This window comes from Muntiacus reevesi, chromosome 9 (assembly GCF_963930625.1).
Source record: "Muntiacus reevesi chromosome 9, mMunRee1.1, whole genome shotgun sequence".
In the NCBI taxonomy this organism is placed as follows: domain Eukaryota; kingdom Metazoa; phylum Chordata; class Mammalia; order Artiodactyla; family Cervidae; genus Muntiacus; species Muntiacus reevesi.
This window is the reverse complement of record NC_089257.1, coordinates 55039925-55066175: the sequence shown is the minus strand read 5'-3', so window position 1 is coordinate 55066175 and position 26251 is coordinate 55039925.

The following is a 26251-nucleotide window of genomic DNA, read 5'->3' as shown; positions in this document are numbered from 1 at the left end:
GACTTGATGGGAGGAACAAAAAGGTTTTTTACCATATGCAGGTGTGGACATCACAATAATGAAAAACTGTCCAGGATTCAAGTACCATCTTTTGGCTGTACTGGGTGCATGAAGTGAAGTAAAAGTGTTAGTCACTCAGTCATGTCCAACTCTTTACCACCCCATGGACTGTAACCCACCAGGATCCTCTGTCCGTGGGATTCCCCAGGCAAGAATACTGGAGTGGGTTGTCATTTCCTTCTCCAGGGGATCGTCCCAAGTCAGGGATGGAACCCAAGTCTCTTCTGCATTGCACGCAGATTCATTACTGCCTGAGCTACCAGGGAAGCCCACAGTGGGTACATATGCATTACTCAAATGTGAATTCTAAAATAAGAACCAGTTTCTGGGACCAGATTGAAAAGAATTCTGTCAAAAAAGAGAACTAATACAGTTGACCGTTGAAAACCAGGAGGGAAGGAGCACCAACCCCTGGTACAGTGGGGAATTTGCACATAACTTCACAGTCAGCCATCCATATCATTAAGTCCACATCCACAGCGTCAACCAACTACAGACAGTATATTACTATAGTGCAATTTTTTTAAAAAATTCATGCAGACGTGGACCCACAAAGCTCAAACCCATGTTGTTCAAGGGTCAACTCTATATTTAAAATAGTCTACTTTCTGTAAAAAGAAAACAACGTGGAGATTTTTTTTTTGTCTTGTCCAAATAAATGATTCATTAATTTTTAAAAAACCACTTTGTGTCTTTAACAAGTTGCATATCTGTCACTTTGCCATAATTTCTAGCAGTAAAGCTTGCTTTTTCTTTTTTTTTTTAATCTTCTTGATCATTTTAATAGGCACATAGAAAGCAGAGGAGGGTTAGACTAATGATCTAACCATTATGTGATCTTGCAATCCCTTCTAATTTCCAGTTGATGTTTCTAGGTATTTGCTGCCAAATTCATGGCAGAGGAGGGGGATAAGATTCCACACGGATATTAATGCTGACCAAAAAAATAACAAAGATCAGAACTGGCTTGGGTTAAAGACCTATTCAAGGAAGAAAAAAACAAGGGATAAACTGAAGATAGAGACAGAAATAGGTCAGATTTGAATGAGTTTCAAAAAAGAATTGAACCATATGAAAAGGCCCGAGGTCAAGGTCAAGGGCATACCCTATTCAGTTAGTTACTTGCTCTTCTGAGTGATCTCATGTCCTAAACAATGAGAAAAGCCCATCCTCATTTCTTTCAGCATATCGCCACAAACCTAGCCCAGGTTTCCTCAACAGTAATAGGTCCCTAACTGATGATCTTAACTGCAGAGCTCCTTCTTACACCTAAGATGCAAGTTACACCCCTTAGCAGATTAAAACTGTCTTCAACTTCCCCTTGAAAGTGAAAGTATTAGTTTACTCAGTCGTGTCTGACTGTGACTCCATGGACTGTAGCCCTCCCGGCTCTGTCCATGGGATTCTCCAGGCAAGAATACTGGAGTGGGTTTCCATTCTCTTCTCCAGGGGATCTTCCCAACCCAGAGACTGAAGCTGGGTTTCCTGCATTGCAGGCAGATTCTTTACCTCTGAGCCACCAGGGAAGCCCCTATCCTCAGAATATATCCAAACTCTGTATGGTCTGCCAGGCCCTGCTCTATACGGCTTCTCCATCACCACAGCCCCCATGCTCTCTGCCCCACAATCCTGCTCTTCTTTCTTCTCCTAGATGGCCACCAATAGTCACCCTTGCCGCCAGGCCTAGTCACAACCTGTTTCCTGTGGCAGAAACACTTCCTCATCCATCTTTCTGAATACAACCTTAGCTCTTTCTTGACCTTTAACTTTTCATAAAATATACTGCTTAGTTTCTCTTCATCCTGTTTATAGGGCTCCTGAGAAAATTTGCCCAAGGTGAACTAAAGACAATTAATAGTAGCAGATCGAATGGCAACCCCTAAATAAGTATGCCTTGGTGGGAAGAGCAAGAAGGATTTTACCATACGCAGGTGTGGACATCACAATAATGAACAACTGTCCAGAAACTATGAATGTTACCTTATTTGAGAAAAGTGTTTTTACAGATTTGATTGAGGATTTGAGATCATCCTGGATTATCCAGTTGGGCCCTAAATCCAATGACAAGTGACCTTATGAGATAGATAGAAGAGGAGAAGACAGCCACACACAGAGGAAAGGGCAGAGGCACAGACTAGTGTGAAGCAGTCATAAGTCAAGGAAGCTGGCAACCACCAAACGCTGGAAGAGGAGCTCATTCTTTTCTAGAACCTCTGGAGGGAGTATAATCCTAGACACACCTTTGGATTTCTGTTCCTCAAAACTCTGAAAGAATAAATTTCTGCTGTCTCAAGCCACAGTATTTGGAGTTACTTTTTATGGCAGGAATAGGAAGCTAATAGGAATAGGAAACTAATACATGAGTCTTGGGTCAGGAGTGTGCATGGACTTGCCTTATCTGTGATGGAAATTCTTTTTAAGTTTTATTTCATGCTGGTCTTGAAAGGCGAAGAGCTGGAGCCCGATGTCTGACATTTTCTTCACTCTTCACCTCTTTTAAAGGCTATCTGAGTCTAGTTCCTTGGCACTAACCTTGGATACTTATACAAGTCTATTGGGCTAATAAGATTCTTTCAACTATTACTTTCTCTCTGTCTAAACCAATAGTTCATTCTAGCCCAGTGGTTGGTATCTTATGTTTCTTAAGCTCAGCTCACTCTCCCCCCTCTCCTCTTTCTCTGACTCATCTCCACCCTTCTCACACTTCAGCAGTTTCCTTGAAATTAAAGTACACAGCCAGTGTGCCCTGTCTCAAGTAGACAGCCAAATTTCATTACCACTTGGAGCACTTTAAATCAATATTTGGGCATTTAATGATTTTGCTCATTTTATTTGAATACATTAGAGAAGTCTGATAGGCCCATTAGGGTCCCTGTGATTAACATCTTCGAATCAGCAAAAGGTGCCAATTTAAAAAAATCGGCTTGTTTCAAGCCCACCATAAAAATCTACATAATTTAGCAATTATTTTATCATTTTGAATATATATTAAAAAGTAGTTTTCAGTGTTTAATTAGAAGATATAGTCAACATATTTTAAAATGAGCTACCTCCTCTACATACTCAGAGTTGAAAGGATGAAATATTTGGAGCCAGGTCCAATTTGTAAACTGGCTTCACATCATATTTCTGCCCAAGGCACACATGACCCTCAATCATCCTACGTGCCCTTCTCATTTACAACTAATCAGATAAACTAGAATCTCCCCTAGAGCCTTTGGACAGTGGCACCACAACTGATGAAGAGGATGTTTCCTCGAAATTCCTCAAAACTCAGTAACTTTTTTAAGACCTGTGGTACATTCTAGGAGGCCCAGGCTTAGCCATCATTCTGTTGCCTTCCTGCAAGAATTAGAGCTGAAAAGATGGATGCTACCTACCTGCTTCATCCTTCCTAGCCTTCCTCACTCAGAGCCCATAATACAGTCATATCTGTAAAATACAGGCTTATAACTACCTATAAAAAATACTGAATGATTGTCACTATAGCTGTCTGGACTTTTGCTCAAAGAGGCTTGGATAGGTCTGATTAGGACATCAATAAAGCCAGCTGACCAATTGACCGCTGGGGTGATTTGGATACAGTCTTAAGGCTAGAACTGGGCACTGACCTGGTATGATACAGATGTTGAGAACCAGAAAATATCATAAAAAAATATAAAGGATACCTAATGATGAAAGTGAAAGAGGAGAGTGAAAAAGTTGACTTAAAGCTTAACATTCAGAAAACTAAGATCATGGCATCTGGTACCATCACTTCATGCAAATAGATGTGGAAACAGTGGAAGCAGTGTCAGACTTTATTTTTGGGGGCTCCAAAATCACTGCAGATGGTAATTGTAGCCATGAAATTAAAAGACGCTTACTCCTTGGAAGGAAAGTTATGACCAACCTAGATAGCATATTAAAAAGCAGAGACATTAGTTTGCCAACAAAGGTCCATCTGATCAAGGCTATGGTTCTCCAGTGGTCATGTATGGATGTGAGAGTTGGACTGTGAAGAAAGCTGAGCACCGAAAAATTGATGCTTTTGAACTGTGTTACTGGAGAAGACTCTTGAGAGTCCCTTGGACTGCAAGGAGATCCAACCAGTCCATCCTAGAGGAGATCAGTCCTGGATGTTCATTGGAAGGACTGATGCTAAAGCTGAAACTCCAATACTTTGGCCACCTGATGCAAAGAGTTGACTCATTAGAAAAAGCCCTGATGCTGGGAAGGGTTGGGGGCAGGAGGAGAAGGGGATGACAGAGGATGAGATGGCTGGATGGCATCACCGACTCGATGGACATGGGTTTGAGTAAACTCCGGGAGTTGGTGATGGACAGGGAGGCCTGGTGCTGCGATTCATGGGGTCGCAGAGAGTCAGACTGAACGACTGAGCGACTGAACTGAATTGAATCTTTAAATGCTGGCAAGAAAAGATATGGAATGGGAAATAAAAAGCCAACACTGGGCAAAACTGGGTGGAACATGAAAAAGGCTGGGGAGGGGTGGTTGCAGGGTCTGAGCCATGCCACCTCATGGGGAAGTGGGCACGAGGGTTGATCAGTCATGCCTACTTAATGATCTGGGAGAACACAGACGCAGACAAAGCTCACTCAGCTGCTTTCATCTCAAACCCTGTTCCTCCTTCATCATTTCTGCTCCTCCCCTAATTCTGTGCTATAGTTCACCCACCATACCTGGCCCTAATTTCTTTGCCAAGTTTTTTGACTAGTTTCAAAAGCAACTCCTCTTTCAAAGTTTGGATCTAGTTGCTTCTGTTATTTGATGTCTGCTCCTGAGCCTCCTGGGACCTCAGCACCTTCTAAAGTCCAACTATGATTGTATCAGTCAGGATAGTATAGAAGAATGATGCTTTCATATAACCACTCAGGGCGACCGAGAAGCAGAAGGAACTGGGAGCTGCCATGAGCTCACCCTGAGAGGAAGACGGAAGAACCTATGATGTAGACCCAAAAGGCAGAGGGACTTCCACTGAGTAGGTGAAGCTGTGTTCTAAAGGTTTCACGTCTGACTCAGTTATTGCTGTCTGTATGCTAGTAACAGATTGAGCCAGATAGGATTTACTATGCAAATATCACCTGGGAAAGCTACAAGCATTAACAGAGCAGCAAGGTGGTCATGATGACAGGCAAATAGCCAAGGAAACTTCTGGGAAAGAGATGACAGACAGGGCTGAGAAGGAAGAGTTCTAGAGTTCCCTCAGTAAAGAAACCTTCTAGTGTATGATGCCTCCAAAGTCCCATTCAGTTCCCTCACTAGTTAACAACGCTTGCCTATCTTTGAGCAAAGGACACACCAGCCATGCTTACTTACCTGTACCAGGAAAACCACTTTAAACAAATGAATAAGACTGACAATTCTAAGCCTGGATAGTACCATGGACTCTGGCTACTGTGCAGACTTATCCATCTCATCCAAAATCTGTTATGCTAAACACTTTGTTTCCTAATATGAATTACAGTTTCCAAATGTCTTATCTGAATCACAGACACCAGCCTGTGAAAGTATAAAGCTGAATCCTGTTACCACCTGACTCTTCTGTTTCAATTTGGACCTCTGGATATTGAACTTATTGAGGTATGAGGAAGTTATTCTGGCTTATCCATGGCTTATCTATGATTTGACTTGAACTTTATGCTAATTAGAACAGCCTATCTCGCGGTCTATCAAACACACATATATTCAATATCAATGGAAACAATCCCCTTTTGTCAGACCAATAAAAAAAAAGAGAGAGAGAAGACACAAATGACGAGTGTAAGGAAATAGGGGACATAACTACAGGTACTCAAAATATAAGTTATGAAAAACTTATGTCAATAAATTTGAGAGTTCAGATCAAATGAACACGTTTCTTGAAAGACACATCTTATCACAGTCCACTCAAGAAGAATTAGACCATCTGAGAACCTCTAGATCCATTAAAAATTTATATCTATAGTTAAATCCTTCTCCTTGTCTCATTCCCTCAAAAGACCTTTAGGTTCAGACGGCTTCTCTGACAAATTCTAGCATCTAGGAAATTTTAAGGAGGAAATTATGCCAAGTCAATGCAAACTAGAAAAGGAAGGAATACTTTCTGACTTATTTTACTCCAATATCAAAATATGATAATGCTATTAAAAGAAAATAAACTACCAAAAAAAAAATCCTTATACACAGGGAAGTGAAAATTCTTAACAAAGCATTAACAAATGAAATCCTGTAAAAAGGATAATGTATCATGACTAAGTGGGCTTTCCAGGTGCACAGTGGGAAAGAAACCACCTGCCAAGCAGGAGACACAAAGACGCGGGTTCTACCCCTGAGTCAGGAAGATCCCCTGGAGTAGGAAATGGCAACCCATACCAGTATTCTTGTCTGGAAAATTCCATGGACAGAGGAGCCTGGCCGGCTACAGTCCATGCGGTCGCAGAGTCGAACACAACTGAACACAGCACAGCAAGTAGGGTTTATTTTGAGAACGTGAGATTGCTTCAGCAATTAAAAATCAATCAATATGACTTACCATATCAACAGATTCTACAATAAAAATTGTAGGATAATCTCAATGGATACATAAAAGCACTTGAGAAAATTTCATTTTTAGTTATGACAAAAAATTCTGAATAAAATAAAAATACAATGAGTTTTCCTCAAACTGAAAAAGGGCATCTATATAAGACCTTTAGCTAATATCATATTTTATAATGAAAAACTTAATATTTTCCACCTAAGATAAGGTGTCTGCTTTCATCACCTTATTCAATATTGCACTGGACATCCTGGTTACTGAAATAGGCAAGAAAAATAAATAAAAACCATGTAGACGAGTGCTCGGGCCTGGTGCACTGGGAGGACCCAGAGGAGTCGGGTGGAGAGGGAGGTAGGAGGGGGGATCGGGATGGGGAATACGTGTAACTCTATGGCTGATTCATGTCAATGTATGACAAAACCCACTGAAATGTTGCGAAGTAATTAGCCTCCAACTAATAAAATAAAATTTTTAAAAAAAATTGACATTTTAAGAGTGAAAAAAAAAAAAACACCATGTAGATTGCAAATGAAGCATAACTGTCCTCATCCATAGCTGGCATAATTACATAAAAAATCCCAAGAAATCTTCAAAAAATTATTTGAACTAATAAGTAACCTTAATAAGGATATTATTAGCTCAAATATAAAAGTTAGTGTCCTTTCTACAGTCTCACAAGAAATGATTAAAACTGAAATTTTAAAAATAAAACAATGCTATCTATAACTGCACCAAAAACCATAACAAGGGTTAAATTTCACAAATACCTGCAAAATCTATAGACAAAAATCCATAAAACAATGCTGAGAAATTATAGAAAACCTACCTAAGTGGGAAAATAAATATGCCATTCAATGTTGTCAAAATTTCAGTTCTCATAAATTAACTTATGGATTTAATGTAAGCCAAATCAAAAGATATTGTTTTTAAAAACCTTGACATGCTAAATCTAAAATATGTATAGAAACACAGACTTTGGAATCAGACTGCCTGTGTTTTGAATGTTGACTTTACCACTTGCAAACTTCAGCAGATTCTGAGAGTTGTTAACCCAAAACTGCATCCTCCTTATCCTGACTTTTCTAGTTGACAGTCCATTATTTTCTTTACATGCCTACCTTTCTCTTTGGTGGCCCTATCCCTCTTTCCCAGATAAATCTTGAGTTGTATTTGCATTCATCTTACCACCGATTGGTTTAAAGGTAAACATGTGATTCCATATAGCCTATGATAAATGAGTAGGATTCTATCAGATGACTGCTGAACAGGCTGTCTTGTTAATAAAAAGAGACATATCTCTTATTTCACTGGATATGATATGGATGAATGTGAGGCCTGGAACTATGGCTCTCATGAGATGAATTAGCTGGAGGAAGGGTGTGACAGACAGGGAGGTAGAACAAAAGGTGGAAAAGCCTGCATTATAGGTGAAGATTTTTTATAGTTCTTCTGTGTATTCTTGCCACCTCTTCTTAATGTCTTCTGCTTCCATTAGTTTCATACCATTTCTGCTCTTTATTGTGCCCATCTTTGCATGAAATGTTCCCTTGGTATCTCTAATTTTCTTGAAGCGATCTCTAGTCTTTCCCATTCTATTGCTTTCCTCTATTTCTTTGCATTGATCACTGAGGGAGGCTTTCTTACCTCTCCTTGCTATTCTTTGGAAATTTGCATTCAGATAGGTATATCTTCCCTTTTCTCCTTTGCTTTTCTCTTCTCTTCTTTTCACAGCTATTAGTAAGCCCTCCTCAGACAGCCATTTTGCCTTTTGGCATTTCTTTTTCTTGGGGATGGTCTTGATCCTTGCCTCCCGTACAATGTCACGAACCTCCATCCATAGTTCATCAGGCTCTCTGTCTATCAGATCTAGTCCCTTCAATCTATTTGTCACTTCCACTGTACAATCTTAAGGGATTTGATTTAGGTCATACCTGAATGGTCTCATGGTTTTCCCTACTTTCTTCAATTTAAGTCTGAATTTGGCAATAAGGAGTTCATGATCCGAGCCACAGTCAGCCCCCAGTTTTGTATTTGCTGACCGTATAAAGCTTCTCCATCTTTGGCTGCAAAAGAGATCTTCACAACCCAGATAATCACGATGGTGTGATCACTCACCTAGAGCCAGACATCCTGGAATGAAAAGTCAAGTAGGCCTTAGGAAGCATCACTATGAACAAAGCTAGTGGAGGTGATGGAATTCCAGTTGAGCTATTTCAAATCCTAAAAGATGACATGGTGAAAGTGTTGCACTCAATATGCCAGCAGATTTGGAAAACTCAGCAGTGGCCACAGAACTGGAAAAGGTCAGTTTTCATTCCAATCCCAAAGAAAGGCAATGCCAAAGAATGCTCAAACTAACACATAATTGCACTCATCTCACATGCTAGCAAAGTAATGCTCACAATTCTCCACAACAGGCTTCCACAGTAAATGAACTGTAAACTTCCAAATGTTCAACCTGGATTTAGGAAAGGCAGCAGATCCAGAGATCAAATTGCCAACATCCACTGGATCATCAAAAAAGCAAGAGAATTCCAGAAAAACATTTATCTCTGCTTTATTGACTATGCCAAAGCCTTTGACTGTGTGGATCACAATAAACTGTGGAAAATTCTGAAAGAGATGGGAATACCAGACCACCTGACCTGCCTCCTGAGAAATCTGTATGCAGGTCAGGAAGCAACAGTTAGAACTGGACATGGAACAACAGACTGGTTCCAAATGGGAAAAGGAGTACATCAAGACTATATATTGACACGCTGCTTATTTAACTTATATGCAGAGTACATCATGGGACATGCTGAACTGGAAGAAGCACAAGCTGGAATCAAGATTGCTGAGAGAAATATCAATAACCTCAGATATGCAGATGACACCACAGTTATGGCAGAAAGTGAAGAAGAACTAAAGAGCCTCTTGATGAACATGAAAGAGGAGAGTGAAAAAGTTGGCCTAAAACTCAACATTCAGAAAACTAAGATCATGGCATGTGATCCCATCACTTCATGGCAAATAGATGGGGGAAGAATGGAAACAGTGACAGACTTTATTTTGGGGGGCTCAAAAATTACTGTAGATGGTGACTGCAGCCATGAAATTAAAAGATGTTTGCTCTTTGAAAGAAAAGTTATGACCAACCTAGACAACATACTAAAAGCAGAGACATTACTTTGCAAACAAAGGTCCATCTAGTCAAAGTTATGGTTTTTCCAGTAGTCATTTATGGATGTGAGAGTTGGACTATAAAGAAAGATGAGCACCGAAGAATTGATGCTTTTGAACTGTGGTGTTGGAGAAGACTCTTGAGAGTCCCTTGGACTGCAAGGAGACCCAACCAGTCCATCCTAAAGGAAATCAGTCCTGAATATTCATCGGAAGGACTGATGTTGAAGCTGAAACTCCAATACTTTGGCCACCTGATGCGAAGAACTAACTCATTTGAAAAGACCCTCATGCTGGGAAAGATTGAAGTTGGGAAAAGAAGGGGACGACAGAGGATGAGATGGTTGGATGGCCATCACCAACTCAATGGACATGAGTTTGGGTAAACTCCAGGAGTTGATGATGGACAGGGAGGTCTGGCGTGCTGCAGTCCATGGGGTTGCAAACAGTCAGATACAACTGAGTGACTGAACTGAACTGAACTGATAGACAAAGTTGTTAACCCTCTGAATTATGCAGTCTTCTGTGCTGTCATTTAGAGGAACTTGATTTTATATAAGAAAATAAATTATCCTTACTTTTTAAAAGCATCTTACTTTTGGGTTTCTGATACTTGCAGTCAGAAACATCCTAACTGATAAAACCATGTCTTCAGATAAGTTAATTACTGCTCTGTGCTTCACCTTCTTCACCTCTAAGGGATAACAGTAATACCACTTACTTCTTAGAGTTTTTAGGATGGTTAATTGAGATAATGCAAACAAATTATATAGTACAATGTCTAGTATGTACCAATACATGTTAGCTGCAATTATTATTAGTAATAGTACTATTATTATTAATAACTAATATATTGACTCTCTTCCCAGAAAATGAGGGAAACTCATGACTGAAAGAGATTTACTCCAACCACCAAATATTAATTGGCTACCTGCAGTATGTCAAACTGCATCACAACAGCTGTGAATGAGTCCCTGTCTTCCAAAGCTCACAGGCTAAAGGGGAGTAGAGTCAAGAAAAGAGGCAATACTTTTATGTAAACAATACTTGTGGTAAAAGTACTTTGCAATTTACATTTGCTTTGACTTGTTAAGTATAAGGTGTCAAGATTACAAAGAGAAAGAACCTTTAACTATGGCTTGGTAAAACGTTAAATCAGTAAGACTTATAGGAAGAGATAGTATATAAACTAAGAACTTAAAAACTTGAATTAAATATCCACATGAAGGGAACCCAGTAGAGTATCTGGAAGGTGTTCTAGGCAGAGGGGGGAAAAAATCAACAAAGGCTGGGAGACAGGAAAGAGCACATGGCATTCAGGGAACTCTAAGACAGTTCAGTGTGGCTAAAAGAGTTCAGCGTGTCAGGCTGAGAGTGGATGAGCGCTTTGAGGACACAAAGGAAGAATCTTTCTAAGCCATGAAAAAGACAAGCCCGCAGTCTCCATGGAAGGATTTCTAATTTAGAAACCAGCATAAAGTAGGTCTTAGTAATGAAAACTGCGCAGCTCCTGGTTCATGTCTCTAAATATGAATTTGACCTGTTATTTATTTAAGATGCGAAGCTCTTGCCTATAGATCAAAGACCTCAGTTTAAAAAAAACATAAAATCTGGCTCAAGTTAAGATTGGAACTTTTAAAGTGGGGCAAGTTATAAATTAACAAGTTTTCTACTGTATGCATGAATTGGAGAATTATGCTGAATTAGGTCACAGACCTGGACCAGACTAATTGGCCTTGATAATTTGGGTCCCCAAGCTTTGACAGATATTCTGGGAAAGGCAGAGAAGGAGATTAGGGGAAATGGGCAAGTAGTAAGGTCTAGACAAGAGTAATCAAAGTTAGAGAAAATCAGTTTGGAAAGGCTATCAGAGATGCTCTGCTCAGAGTTCTCACACCTACAACAACATGGCACTCTTTCTTCACATGTTCGAGTTTATCTTGTGCTTAGTCACTCAGTCATGTCAACTCTTGATCATAGACTGTAGCCCACCAGGCTCCTCTGTCCATGGGGATTCTCCAAGCAAGAATACTAGAATGGGTAGTCTAACCCTTCTCCAGGGGATCTTCCTGACCCAGGAATCAAACCCAGGTCTCCCGCATTGCAGGCAGATTCTTTACTCTCTGAGCCACCAAGGAAGCCCAAGAATACTGGAGTGGGTAGCCTATCTCTTCTCCAGGGGATATTACCAACTCAGGAATCGAACCGGGGTCTCCTGCATTGCAGGCAGATTCTTTATCAGATAAGCTACCAGGGAAGACACAAGTTTATCTCGGTAGGGTGCAAAAATGGCCAGAAATTTCCCCAATCAATCCCTGTATGCATGCCTTCTATGCTATGACTTTGCAGCTTGTTGTATCAAGAGATGGAGTCTGTGGCTCCACCCCTTAAATCTCAGTTTGGCCCTCCTTCTTGTTTTGACAAATAAAATGTTGGCCCATAAGATACAAGAGATACTTGGAAAGTGTTTGCTCATTGCAGTTTATCCTATTCTTCTGCACTTTGTAACCTTAAGATGACCATGTAAATAAACCCACACTAATCTCCTGGAGGAAAGTAGGCTGTATAAAGAGAGATCCAAACAGCCCAGCCATCACAAGCAAAGGTGTCATAAACTGACCCCCAGCTGCCATCAGTCTGATGAGTGAGCCCTGATGAGACAAGCAGAAGTACCACCCAGCTGAGCTCAGTACAGACTGCTAAGAATTCCTTAGAAACATGAACTAAACAACCTGCTATTGTTTTAAACCACTACTAAGCCTCAGCATATTTTGATAAGCAGTGAAAGTGAACCAATACATCCACTAAAAATTTCAACATCAAAAACAGGTGAAATAAGACCTGATGATTGAAACAGTGATGAAGGAGATGGAGTTTAGGCCACCCTCTTCCTAAAAGCCAAGAGTACATTGCTCTCCCTCAGTAGTCACTAAAGGGGGTCTGCAGAACCACTAGATCTCTGAATAAGACTTTGCCATATTAGTTCAAGTCAATATCGATCTTATAGATTACAACCCTGAGGCCCAGATGTGATGATAAATGGCTGATGTCAATCAGTACACTGTAAATGTCTGGCCATGGTTCATAGATGAGTATATAAAAATGAATTAGACCAAGGAGAAACTTATTTTAAGAGGATGCAAGGTAAAAATCAATTTTAGCCATCCTTGAGAGACAAGCCTACCCAAGAATAGTCATCGTAGCATATGGTAGAGAGAAAAAATGAAGAGAAATCAAATCCCAATGATATCACATGCATCCAGCTGAACCTGAGCAAGACCTGCCCTTAGACTTTCCAATTTTATGATGAAAAAATTCCCATTTAATGATTAAGCCAGTATGAGCAGTTTTTTCTATCACTTATGACCAGGATTCCTAATTCCTGATTCATTTATGGTGATACATTTACTCAAATTCACTTGGATGATCAGTGCCCAAACTTAGACTCTATCCACTTGATTCCAAATCGTTCCTGCTCTCTTTCCAACAGGACAAGACAAAATGCAACATATTCATTCCTTGTGTATCTTCTTGAAGAGAACAGAGATATGGAAACTTTTTCACATGAAGAAGGTAAAAGTGGAGATCAAGAAGGAAGAATCTCAGAATGGTGTCTCTGGAATCAGAAATACACAGTAACCCACAAGAGTGACCTGGCTACATGAGGGGATATATCAGCAGGTAGAAAGAGTAACTTGAAGCTGAGTCCAGGCAGTTAGCCTGAGCCATTGAATTATGATTCTTTAAATCTCTCTTGCCTGGGATCAGAATTGGTGTGAGCGGGAGGAAGGGGAGCTCAGCTCTTTGTGGGGATTAGGTGATCTTTGGTATAAGCAAATAGTGACTGTATGGGACAGGAAGCCAGACTAACTAATAATGCAAAGTAGGCAGATACATGACATGCAGAACAAGGTTACCAGACAGTGATGTCAAAACTCAGAGCAGAACCCTGTCTCTCTGACGTGAACTCACACCACAGTTGGACAAATGTATGCTCTATCTAATCATCAGAAAGTAAAAATAGGCCTTTCCTTCTTCTACTTGTTTGCAAATTGAAAGTCTAACAACTTTACCACTCAACTGCTTGATGATTAGTAGGCGGTAATTTAAACTATACACATTATGCTAAGTATCCTTATATTAATTCAGTCTGAGTGAGTTTTTATAAAATGCTTTGTTCTGCTCAATAAAGTTAATTATATGTTCTATGTTTCATAACTGAGTGTCTTGATTTTTTTAAACATAATGGCAGCTTCAATTGCATTTCCTTATAAACTGAGATGTGTAACAAAAAGCAATCCATATAAGGAAACAGAGAAGGCCATTCCCCACCACCCTGACCCTCTACCCCCCGAGGTAAGGAATGTCCTATATGTTTACAGGGGCTGTCTGTACTCAGGGGACCCTGGAGCCAATGTCCTGAGCAAATAGGATCCCAGGAAACCTCTCTGATGTGGAAGGGGAAGATAAGTTTTGATCTCGGAGCTTTTAGCATAAGCACCCAGGGTTGATTCTAGTGGGCTTTGAGAACAAGAGGTCAAGAGGTGGTATTTACCCAGTACATAAGCAATTCCACAACACAGGCTGTTCTGGAAAATGTGTTTATTCATGGATCCTGTTCAGATTCTCTTGCAGAAAAGCAGGGGTGTAGGCTATATCTGGCCTGGGTCTAAGATCCCAGACAGGAACATGAAGGCGAGATATCACTTATATGAAGATTATAGAAGAAATATGAAAGTGAAAGTGAAAGTTGCTCAGTCATGTCCGACTCTTTGTGACCCCATGGATTATACAGTCCACGGAATTCTCCAGGCTAGAATATTGGAGTTGGTAGCCTTTTCCTTCTCCAGGGGATCTTCCCAACCCAGGGACTGAACCCAGGTCTCCTACGTTGCAGGCAGATTCTTTACCAGCTGAGCCACATAGCTAGCAATTATTGAACTGTTATTCTAAGCAGTGTATATGCATCAACCCATTTAATCCTTTTTAATATTTCATGAAGGAGGTATTACCCACAATGTAGAGATGAGGAAAACTGAGGATGAGAGAGCTTAAAAGCGTAGAGCCAGGTAACTAACACAGAGAGTCAACGGGGCTGACCAGGAGTCAGCATCCTGAGGAGAAAGTGAAATCAAAACCAGGATCATTACAGAGATAGTGGACAGACACAGCACAGCCAAACAACCCCCATAGTTCCCTAGGGGATCACAGGGACATGGCAGGGTTAGAGGTGGAGGAAGCAGAACCCCAGTGGGTTTTCACAGCAAATCCTCTCGCTTTGCGCTGAGCACAGGTGGCTTCAGGCACATACAGAAAGGAGGCCACTAAGCAGTCAGTAGATGATGCTAAAGGACAAGAAAACATATGGCCCCAGGAAATGAAAGAGGAGATACACAAGTCGTTATCTCATTTTTATAACAGTAACCTAGTAATGTATTTTTTATTTAATCAGCACAATGTACATATTTAGTGAATTGGTTTATTTAATTAATGATGCAACACACTCCACCCAGCACAGGATTTGGCATGTGATAAAAACTGAAGAAATATTTGCTATTTAAATAACTTTATGGGTGGCTATTACTAAAAAATAACTTATAGGTACACTGCTAGATGCAGTTTATTTTAGTAGAAAGATGATAGAACTGATGGAAGAACAGTATTCGAATATAGATTCAAACATTTTTTCTCCATGTGCTCTTGGACAAGCCATTTCACCACTCTGGGGCTCACTTCTTGCAGCAGTAAATGGGGATAATAATAACATTAAACTTACCCTCAGGCCTGTTTCTGAGATCAAGTGAGATAATGCATCTGAAAGCATTTTAGAAACTATAAAATACCATCTTCGTGTTAGGTTCCATTAACCTAATTAACCTTCCTATTTACAAATACATTGCATTTTGGCAGTTAATATTTCACTTGATTTGTCCATTGGCAATGACATTCAGAATAGAGCTACAGATCACTAGGCAGGGGTGGCCGTACACAAACTACTATTTCTTGATTCAGTTGGAGTGGAAATACCCCTGGCCAGCCACTCAGAAAATTCAGGATTTTAGCCCCTAGCTCTTCCATTCAAGTGTTTTGTGATCATAACAAGTTGAGAAAATCTCTGAATCTCAACTGTCATCCCTCAAAAACACAAGTGAGAATGATATCTGTCCTATTCACTTTTTAGGGCTGTGGTAAGGAAACTAGGAGAGTAGAAAACCCAAGTGTTAAAAGGTAGAAAAAGCCATAGATGAAGTCAGTAGATAAAGCCACAAAATACTCTAGGTCAGCACTTGAAGAAGCAGGAACCAAAACAATTGGAGTCAAACCCTTAATAAATGTTTTGAGCATCTCGGGGTGGTCAAATCCAATTAGGGAAATAAAGGTGCATTTCACAGAGGAGAAAGGTACCAGAAGTAATCCAAAAGTATTAGATAGTCCTCCTCACCTGACTACTAAAGCATTCTTTGTCTAGATTTAAGACACATCTGCCGACCTATGAAGTGCTGGTATCAGATTCTCCCAGGCGCGTTTTCATCTGTATTTTCAGTAATCCTCTCAATAAGCCAAGGAAATCAATGTTATAGACCTATTTATGAGGGGGGAAAAGGGCTTCTCAAGTAGCTTAGTGGTAAAGAATCCACCTGCCAATGCAGGAGACACAGGAGACGTGGGTTTGATCCCTGAGTTGGGAAGATCCCCTGGAGGAGGGCATGGAAACCCACTGCAGTATTCTTGCCTGGAGAATCCCCACGGAGAGAGGAGCCTGGTGGGCTGCAGTCCATAGAGTCACAAAGAGTCGGACACAACAGAGAGACAGAGCATGCACGCAAGAGAAAATGTGTGTAATGTAAATGCCACGTGTCAGGTTCACAGTCTCCAAGGTGATGGGGAAAGTTCAGAGCAGTGCCAACCTCCAAGCCTGGGAATGGAGAGTGGCCAACAGCCCAGCTGGTTCTCCCTCTCCAAGCCTCAGTTTACCCATCTATAACAGCAGGGGTGAGGGTCTTTTGCCTGTGACTGTGGTGGTCTGTGATTCCAAGAAAGTGGCAGCCTTGTTTCTATTCTGCTCACAAGAAGGACCCTCTGAATGATTTATGACCAAAGTCTTTTATTCTCACTATCCCTCTTTGGACTTATTTTTAAGTGTTTGTCTGTTTGGTTATAGGTTCTATTGAGAGCCAACTTCATCAACCACACCTGCAAACTCATGGAAAAAGACAGATTGAATATTCCACTCAATTCTCTTCTCCAAGGAGAAACTCCTTTTTCCTTTACCTTCTAAGGAAAAAAAGAGAGAGAGAGAGAGAGGTTTTAACCACTAATCAGAACTAATGGAAGATGCACTCTGCTGTTTCTGACTACAATGACTGGAGGCAGACCCCAGGGAAGTCAACATTAGATCGATTCGTAGATAGAAGTTGGGGAAAGTGTAAAAAGCTCCCACGGTAGGTCCATTGTAGAGCCCTGTGAGGGCTGCACTTGACTGGGAAACGTTTAAATCTATTTTCTTTTGACCTCTGAGAACACTCAAGTAAAGGCGGTAAGTAGGCGGAAGCTGTTTGCAACAGGTCTGGTGTTTTGACATTCATTTCAAAGGGCACAGGGTCTTTCTGAAGGAGGAGAGGGCAAATGCTTACAGTTAATGGAAGCCATGCTGAGCAATTGGTGTCATCAGATTTCCTGGCTGAGTTCAGAAGCAGGGAATTCAAGCAGACACTAAGGGGTGGTACAAAGCTGCACCGCATAGAGAGCCAGAGGAAGAAAATGAGAGGTGTGGACAACCTCAACGAAAGACAGTGCCCAGAGAGTGGAAGGAACTCTTAATAGCAGATAAGGACACTTGGCTTCTAATTGCAGCTAGCTTTTAATAGGCACTCTAGCATTAACTGGTTTGCATGAACCACTTGCTCAAAACTGCTCTCTCTCCTCATATTGTTATATTTGTATCTATCAAAATATTCCATACCTATCTAAAAATTCGATATAATCTAGATATTTTTATATCTATATAATTGATATAGGTATGTCCTTTATCTCTGGAAAATCTGACTGGCTGCCTCAGCCATTTGTGGGCTGAAGGCTAGAATCCTACTGAGGACTCATTGGGTGGGGATTCTCTCCTGAGAGAAGGTGGGAATCAGTTCAGTTCAGTTCAGTTTCTCAGTTGTGTCTGACTCTTTGTGATCCCATGGACTAAAGCATGCCAGGCTTGCCTGTTCATCACCAACTCCTGGAGTTTACCCAAACTCATGTTCATTGAGTTGATGATGCCATCCATCTCATCCTCTGTTGTCCCCTTCTCCTCCTGCCTTCAGTCTTTCCCAGCTTCAGGGTCTTTTCAAATGAGTCATCTCTTCACATCAGGTGGTCAAAGTACTGGTGTTTCAGCTTCAACATCAGTCCTTCCAATGAACACCCAGGACTGATCTCCTTGCGATCCAAGGGACTCTCAAGAGTCTTCTCCACTGCCACAGTTCAAAAGCATCAATTCTTAAGCACTCAGCTTTCTTTATAGTCCAACTCTCACATCCATACATGACTACTGGAAAAACCACAGCCTTGATTAGATGGACCTTTGTTGGCAAAGGAATATCTCTGCTTTTTAATATGCTGTCTAGGTTGGTCATAACTTTCCCTCCAAGGAGTAAGCTTCTTTTAATTCCATGGCTTCAGGCACCATCTGCAATGATTTTGGAGCCCCAAAAAGTAAAGTCTGACACTGTTTCCACATTTATTTGCCATGAAGTGATGGGACCAGATGCCATGATCTTAGTTTTCTGAATTTTAAGCCAACTTTTTCACTCTCCTTTTTCACTTTCATCAAGAGGCTCTTTAGTTTTTCTTCACTTTCTGCCATAAGGGTGGTGTCATCTGCATATCTGAGGTTATTGATCTTTCTCCCAGCAATCTTGATTCCATCTTGTGCTTCTTCCAGCCCAGTGTTTCTCATGATGTACTCTGCATATAAGTTAAATAAGCAGGGTGACAATATACAGCCTTGACGTACTCCTTTTCCTGTTTGGAACCAGTCTGTCATTCCATGTCCAATTCTAACTGTCGCTTCCTGACCTGCATACAGGTTTCTCAAGAGGCAGGTCAGGTGGTCTAGTATTCCCATCTCCTTCAGAATTTTCTACAGTTTATTGTGATCCACACAGTCAAAGGCTTTGGCATAGTCAATAAAGTAGAAATAGATGTTTTTCTGGAACTCTCTTGTTTTTTTTTGAGATGATCCAGCGGATGTTGGCAATTTGATCTCTGGTTCCTCTGCCTTTTCTAAAACCAGAATGAACATTTGAAGTTCATGGTTCACATATTGTTGATACCTGGCTTGGAGAATTTTGAGCATTACATTAATAGCATGTAAGATGAGTGCAATTGTGCGGTAGTTTGAGCATTCTTTGACAAAATGTGGTCCACTGGAGAACGGAATGGCAAACCACTTCAGTATTTTGGCCTTGAGAACACAATGAACAGTATTAAAAAAGATGGGAATATTGGGGCACAAATGAGGATAGATATAAGGTACCTGTTTTGGTTACCCAATGTCTACCTCTGGTTAAGTGTTTCTCCCTTATGTGGTTGTTTATTAGTTAAATATCCAAGAGCACAGTCTAGTTCTAGTTCAAAGAGATTTAAGCTATTTGCCTGAACACCCTTGAATTCTGGTGAGAAGACAATATTAGAACTCAATAGCAAAGGATGGGAGGGCTGTGAGTCTAATCTCCTAGGTTCCTCGAGGGACTTAGAAATGGGAAGAAACTAGATAGGATCCAGATGAGTATCTTGGGGCAGTTGTTTTCTGGATGGAAACAAGAAGAAATATGGTATAGTGGTAAAGCACTCAGCCCTGTGGATACGATCCCAGTGAATCTGAGGTTCTTAATATCTTGTTGCAGAAAGAATTCAGTGAGAGACAAAGTTATCGGGAAGAAGAGGGTTTACTTACAAAGAAACACACTCCACAGACAGAGTGTGGGCCATCTCAGAATATGAGCGCCTCAAAATATGGCAAGGCTACTTTTCATGGGCTGGGTAATTTCATAGGCTAATGAGTGGGAGGATTATTCCAAATATTTTGGGGAAGGGGTGGGGATTTCCAGGAATTGGGCCACAGCCCACTTTTTGACCATTTATGATTGGCCTCAGAATTGCCATGGCACTGGTGGGTGTGTCACTTAGCATGAGTGTTTGAGGTTCAAGGTCCACTGGAAGTCTAATCTTCCACCATCTTGAACCTAGTTGGTTCTAATCAGTTTTTGTTATGTCCTATGGCCATGTAAAACTACCGTACAATTGCACTCATCTCACACGCTAATAGTGTAATGCTCAAAATTCTCCAAGCCAGGCTTCAGCAATACATGAACCATGAACTGCCAGATGTTCAAGCTGGTTTTAGAAAAGGCAGAGGAACCAGAGATCAAATTGCCAACATTCGCTGGATCATCGAAAAAGCAAGAGAGTTCCAGAAAAACATCTAATTCTGCTTTATTGACTATGCCAAAGCCTTTGACTGTGTGGATAACAATAAACTGTAGAAAATTCTGAAAGAGATGGGAATACCAGACCACTTGACCTGCCTCTTGAGAAACCTGTATGCAGGTCAGGAAGCAACAGTTAGAACTGGACATGGAACAACAGACTGGTTCCAAGTAGGAAAAGGAATACTTCAAGGCTGTATATTGTCACCCTGCTTATTTAACTTATATGCAGAGTACATCATGAGAAACACTGGGCTGGAAGAAGCACAAGCTGGAATCAAGATTGCTGGGAGAAAGATCAATAACCTCAGATATGCAGATGACACCACCCTTATGGCAGAAAGTGAAGAAAAACTAAAGAGCCTCTTGATGAAAGTGAAAGAGGAGAGTGAAAAAGTTGGCTTAAAGCTCCACATTCAGAAAACTAAGATCATGGCATCTGGTCCCATCACTTCATGGGAAATAGATGGGGAAACAGTGGAAACAGTGTCAGACTTTAATTTTTTGGGCTCCAAAATCACTGCAGATGGTGATTGCAGCCATGAAATTAAAAGACGTTACTCTTTGGAAGGAAAGTTATGACCAACCTAGACAGCATATCAAAAAGCAGAGACATTACTTTGCCAACAAAGGTCCGTCTGGTCAAGGCTATGGTTTTTCCAGTGGTCATGTATGATGTGAGAGTTGGACTGTGAAGAAAGCTGAGTGCCAAAAAATTGATACTTTTGAACTGTGGTGTTGGAGAAGACTCTTGAGAGTCCCTTGGACTGCAAGGAGATCCAACCAGTCCATCCTAATGGAGATCAGTCCTGGGTGTTCACTGGAAGGACTGATGTTAAAGCTGAAACTCGAATACATTGGCCACCTGTTGCAAAGAGCTGACTCATTTGAAAAGACCCTGATGCTGGGAAAGATTGAGGGCAGATGGAGAAGGGGATAACAGAGAATGAGATGGTTGGATGACATCACTCACTCAATGGACATGAGTTTGGGTAAACTCTGGGAGTTGGTAATGGACAGGGAAGCCTGGCGTGCTGCAGTCCATGGGGGTTGCTTAGAGTCAGACACAACTGAGGGACTGAACTGAACTAAATACAGGTGGCTCAGAGGTAAAGAGTCTGCCTGCCAATGCAGGAGACACAGGTTCAATCCCTGGGTGGGGAAGATTCCCTGGAGAAGGAAATGGCAACCCACACCAGTGTTCTTGCCTGGAGAATCTCCATGGACAGAGGAGCCTGGCAGGCTACAGTCCATGGGCTCATAAAGAGTCAGACAGGACTGAGTGTGCATGTACCTCAACAGTTAGGCTTCAATTTCTTCATCTCTAAAATGGATGTCTGTGAAGAAGACTTACTTTCTAGAGATTTCAAAAATGCAGAGCTGAGGCATATATCTGCTTAGTCTACCATACAACAAATGTTAGTCATTATTATCACCTCTGATGAATAAAATTTATATTTTGTGGCAAGACAAGAAAAATTTAAACAAGATTTTTCTTTGCCTGTTTGGGTCTCCTCCCTTGCTTTTCATGTGGATTGTGCATCTGCATTGACCAGACCCCCTTAGGAGATAACATTCCTTCTTAATCTTGTAAAGGGTCAGGATGACTCACTACTCACTTTGTAGTGCAGATCTGAATTGTGTAAACTGTCAGTACATCCTTTGACATATAATCCTCTGTCTCAAAACCTATATAGCTGTGCTTTGACCTCTATCCTCAGAGCTTTCTGAAAGACTATCTTCCAGGTTATAATCCTCAGTTTGGCTCAAATAAAATTTTCCATTCATTTCTTAGATGACTATTGATGAACTTTTTCATCAACACCTCCACAAGTGCATGTAGAGTGGCTTTGGAGAAGGAAATAGCATTTGATTATAGTGAAAGCATCGGCAACAATAGCAGAGAAAGCTCAACCAGAGCATTTGGAGTAGCTTAGTGTCTATGGCTCCATTCTACAAGGAGGAAAGGCGCGGTAATCCTGGCCATGTTTGTCTTACTTTCAGTGAGCACTTCTAGCACTTGAGCAGAGGAGCCTAGAGTAACAAAAGACCCAGAAAAGAAAAAGACAACACTGGACGGGATGGAGTAGAAGTGGAATAGAGACAGGACTTTCTAGGAGATAAAATGAACTTCAATTAGCATTGTAGGAGAGGACTCTGAAACATAGTCCATTGTGGTGGTAAGAAAAGGCAGCAAAAAGTAGACTTGCTGAATTGTTTGTCAATGCAAACATCAAAAAAGGAATTATTCTCATTAATCTACAGACAGTGGAGTGGGGTTTTCTCTTCTATATCCACTCTCTCTGTGCTATGGAAGCTTTAAAATATGGAAAGGATTGAAGCTACTCTAGCTCCAGGAGTGGGGCCTGATTAATATAAGCCAAGGATCAGAATCCCATAGACAGATGAGCCATGCGGGCTAGAGTCCATGGGGTTGCAAAGAGTCAGACACGACTGAGCAACTAGTGCAGGCGCGCGTGCACGCGCACACACACACACACACACACACACACACAAGGATCAGCAAATTTTCCTGCAAAGAGTAAGACAGCAAATATGTTAGGCTTTGTGAACCAGATGTTTGCAGATTCTGAATTCTGCTGCTTCATTGTGAAAACAGCCATAGTCAATAAGTAAACAAAAGGGTCTGACTGTGTTCCAATAAAACTTTACAAAAACAAGCAGCAAAAGGAATTTGGCCTGTGGCCATAGTCTGATGGTCTAAGCCAATCAAGATAATTCCAATCATCCTCTTCCTAAATGATGCCTAAACCAAATAACGCATTACATTCCAAAGGCTACAATAATTGGCTCTGGAATGGTCTAGTCAGAGTGAATATTAGGAATTTCATTTGATGGTTGGGATAGGGTGGAATAGTGGGGAGGAGGAGCAGGGATAGAGGAACAATACATGTTTCTCCCTATACCTAAGTAAGAAAATGATAAGGAAAGAAGCTAGCAAATAGAGAAGAAAAAAGCTAGAATGTATCAGAGAAATCAAACTGAAAGAAGGCCTGATTAAATAATGCCTGAAGCCTGCACAACATCTTGGCTTGATAATTATGAAAGCAAATAAATTCTTATTTTATAAGTCATTTTGACTTAGATTTACTACTACCATCAACCTACAACATCTTAACATACAAATTGGAGATCACATTAACTAACTAATGGACGCAATACAACATTGTGTTTTCCCCCAACTTATAACGATAAAACACTAAAAATGTGTAATGGTTAATTTTATGTGTCAACTTGACTATGCCACTAAACTCTCAGATACTTGGTGAAATACTGTTTCTGGGTGTGCGTGTTAAGGGTGCTTTGGATAAGATTAACACTTGAATTGGTAGACCAAATAAAGCAGATTGCCTTTGAGAGTGGGCCTCACCCAGTCAGCTGATGGCCTGAATAAAGTAAAAGGCTGAGAAAGAAAGAATAATCTCTCCCTCCTTCTGCTCAGGGCTTCCCTGGCGGCTCAGTGGTAAAGAACCTGCCTGGGAAACCTATAGACAAAGGAGCCTAGTGGGCTACAGACCATGGGGCAAAACAGTCAGACACAGCTTAGCAAATAAACAAACAACAAAAAAACCTTCCTGATTAACTGCCTTCCTCTACCTGGGACGTTGATTGGTCTTCTTCTGCCTTCAGACTTGGACTCAGAATGAAACTCATACCATTGGCTCTCTAAGTTCTCAGACCTGGACTGAAACTTACACACCATCTGTTCTGCTTCTCAGGACCCTGGACTCAGTATGTGTGTACATGTTAGTCACTCAGTCACGTCTGATTCTTTGTGATCCCACTGCAGTCCACCAGGCTCCTCTTGTCCATGGGATTCTCCAGGAAGAATACTAAAGTGGGTAGCCATTCCCTTCTCCAGGGGAACTTCCTGACTCAGGAATCAAACCTGGGTCTTTTGCATTACAGGCAGGTTCTTTACCATCTGAGCCATCAGGGAAGCCCCTGGACTCAGACTGGGACTAAATCAGCTCTCCTAGGTATGGGCTTCTCAGCCTCCATAATCACATGAGCCAACTCCTTATAAAAAATCATATGTATGTGTGTGAGAAAGTTGGCTTAAAACTCAACACTGAGAAAACTAAGATCATGGCATCTGGCCCAATCAGATCACAATTGACACAATTCACAGCAAATAAATGGGGAAACAATGGAAACAGTGACAGACTTTATTTTGGGGGGCTCCAAAATTACTGCAGATGGTGACTGCAGACATGAAATTAAAAGACACTTGCTCCTTGGAAGGAAAGCTATGATCAATCTAGACAGCATATTAAAAAGCAGAGACATTACTTTACCAACAAAGATCCATCTAGTCAAAGCTATGTTTTTTCCAGTAGTCATGTATGGATGTGAGAGTTGGATTGTAAAGAAAGCTGAGTACCAAAAAATTGATATTTTTGAACTGTGGTGTTGGAGAAGACTCTTGAGAGTCCCTTGGATGGCAAAGAGATCCAACCAGTCTATCCTAAAAGAGATCAGTCCTGAACATTCATTGGAAAGACTGATGCTGAAGCTGAAACTCCAATACTCTGGCCACCTGATGCAAAGAAATGAGTCACTAGAAAAGACCCTGATGCTGGGAAAGATTGAAGGCAGGAGGAGAAGGGAATGACAGAGGATGAGATGGTTAGATAGCATCACCAACTCGATGGACATGAGTTTGAGTAAGCTCCAGGAGTTGGTGACGGCCAGGGAAGCCGGGAGTACTGCAGTCCATGTGGTCACAAAGAGTCAGTCACATGAGTGACTGAACTGAGATATATATAGGTGTGTGTATATATATATGTATATGTATAATATATAATTTTATTGTTGTTTAGTCACTAAGTTGTGTTCAACTCTTTTGCAACCCCATGGTATTGATTCTGTTTCTCTGGAGAACCTTGATTAATATAAAATAAAACTGCTTTTGATGTAGCTCAGGTTAGTAAATTAAAGTGGGTTGGGCTCCACACACTCCCTGCCCATCCCCACAGTTCGAGGCATCTTCCTTATCACCTCAAGTTCTAAAAGGATGCTTTGAAAACAAGAAGTTGAAATTATCTTTATAGGGTGTTTGTTTCTGAAGATATCTCTGAAAGAAGGAGACTAAAATCACAGAAGTTCTGACCTGCATTTCTTCCATATGGTGACTTGCTATGGGGGTCCTCTGTGGGCCTCTATTTCCTCATTTGGAAAATAAGCATCTTGAATGAAATGAGCATTTGGAAAGACTCTCCTCCCTCTGTACCTAGTATCAGAGTAAGAGCAAGTTGATCATCTCTCCGGCAGAATGAGAATTTGGGTAGTTACAGTTATTTTTATTCTTTATACAGAAGTCATACAATCTCTGGAAATATTTAGAAATAAACATAAGGTAAAAAAGTAGAAAATCCAAATCACCCATAATGCCTCTCTTGAAAATAACCTCTGTGAACATTTTGATGTAAATATATTCAAGCTTCCTCCTCTCACTCTCACACACACATTAGAAATCATACTTATATCTGTAAGTATGTACATGCTATTTATAACCTGTTGAATTATCTTAAAAATATAATATCTCTCCATACCAATAAATATTCTTCTGTAATACTGTTTTAATAGCTGTAAAGAATCTCAATTGCATAGATACACCAAAATTTATTCAACTAATCTTTTTCTGTTGGAAATTCAAGTTTATCCAATTTTCTGCTATTTTAATAGTATGATGAACATTATTGTAGCTTAATCTCTACACATTTGCATTATCATATCCTTAGGATTTATTTTTAGAAATGGAATTACTAATTCAAGGGATATAAACATTTTTAAGTTGTTTGATGCATTTTACCAAATTATTCAGAAAGTTTATGCAAATTTAAACATCCTTTTCCTGTGTATGGGAAAGCCTATTCATACACAGTCTCACCGCTATTAGGCTGTTATGCTTTAAAATTATAATAAATCAGAGAAAGTGAGAAAAATGGGACTCTGCATTCCTTATGAGATGATTTCTTGAACTTTAATTCATGTGTGTGTGTGGTGG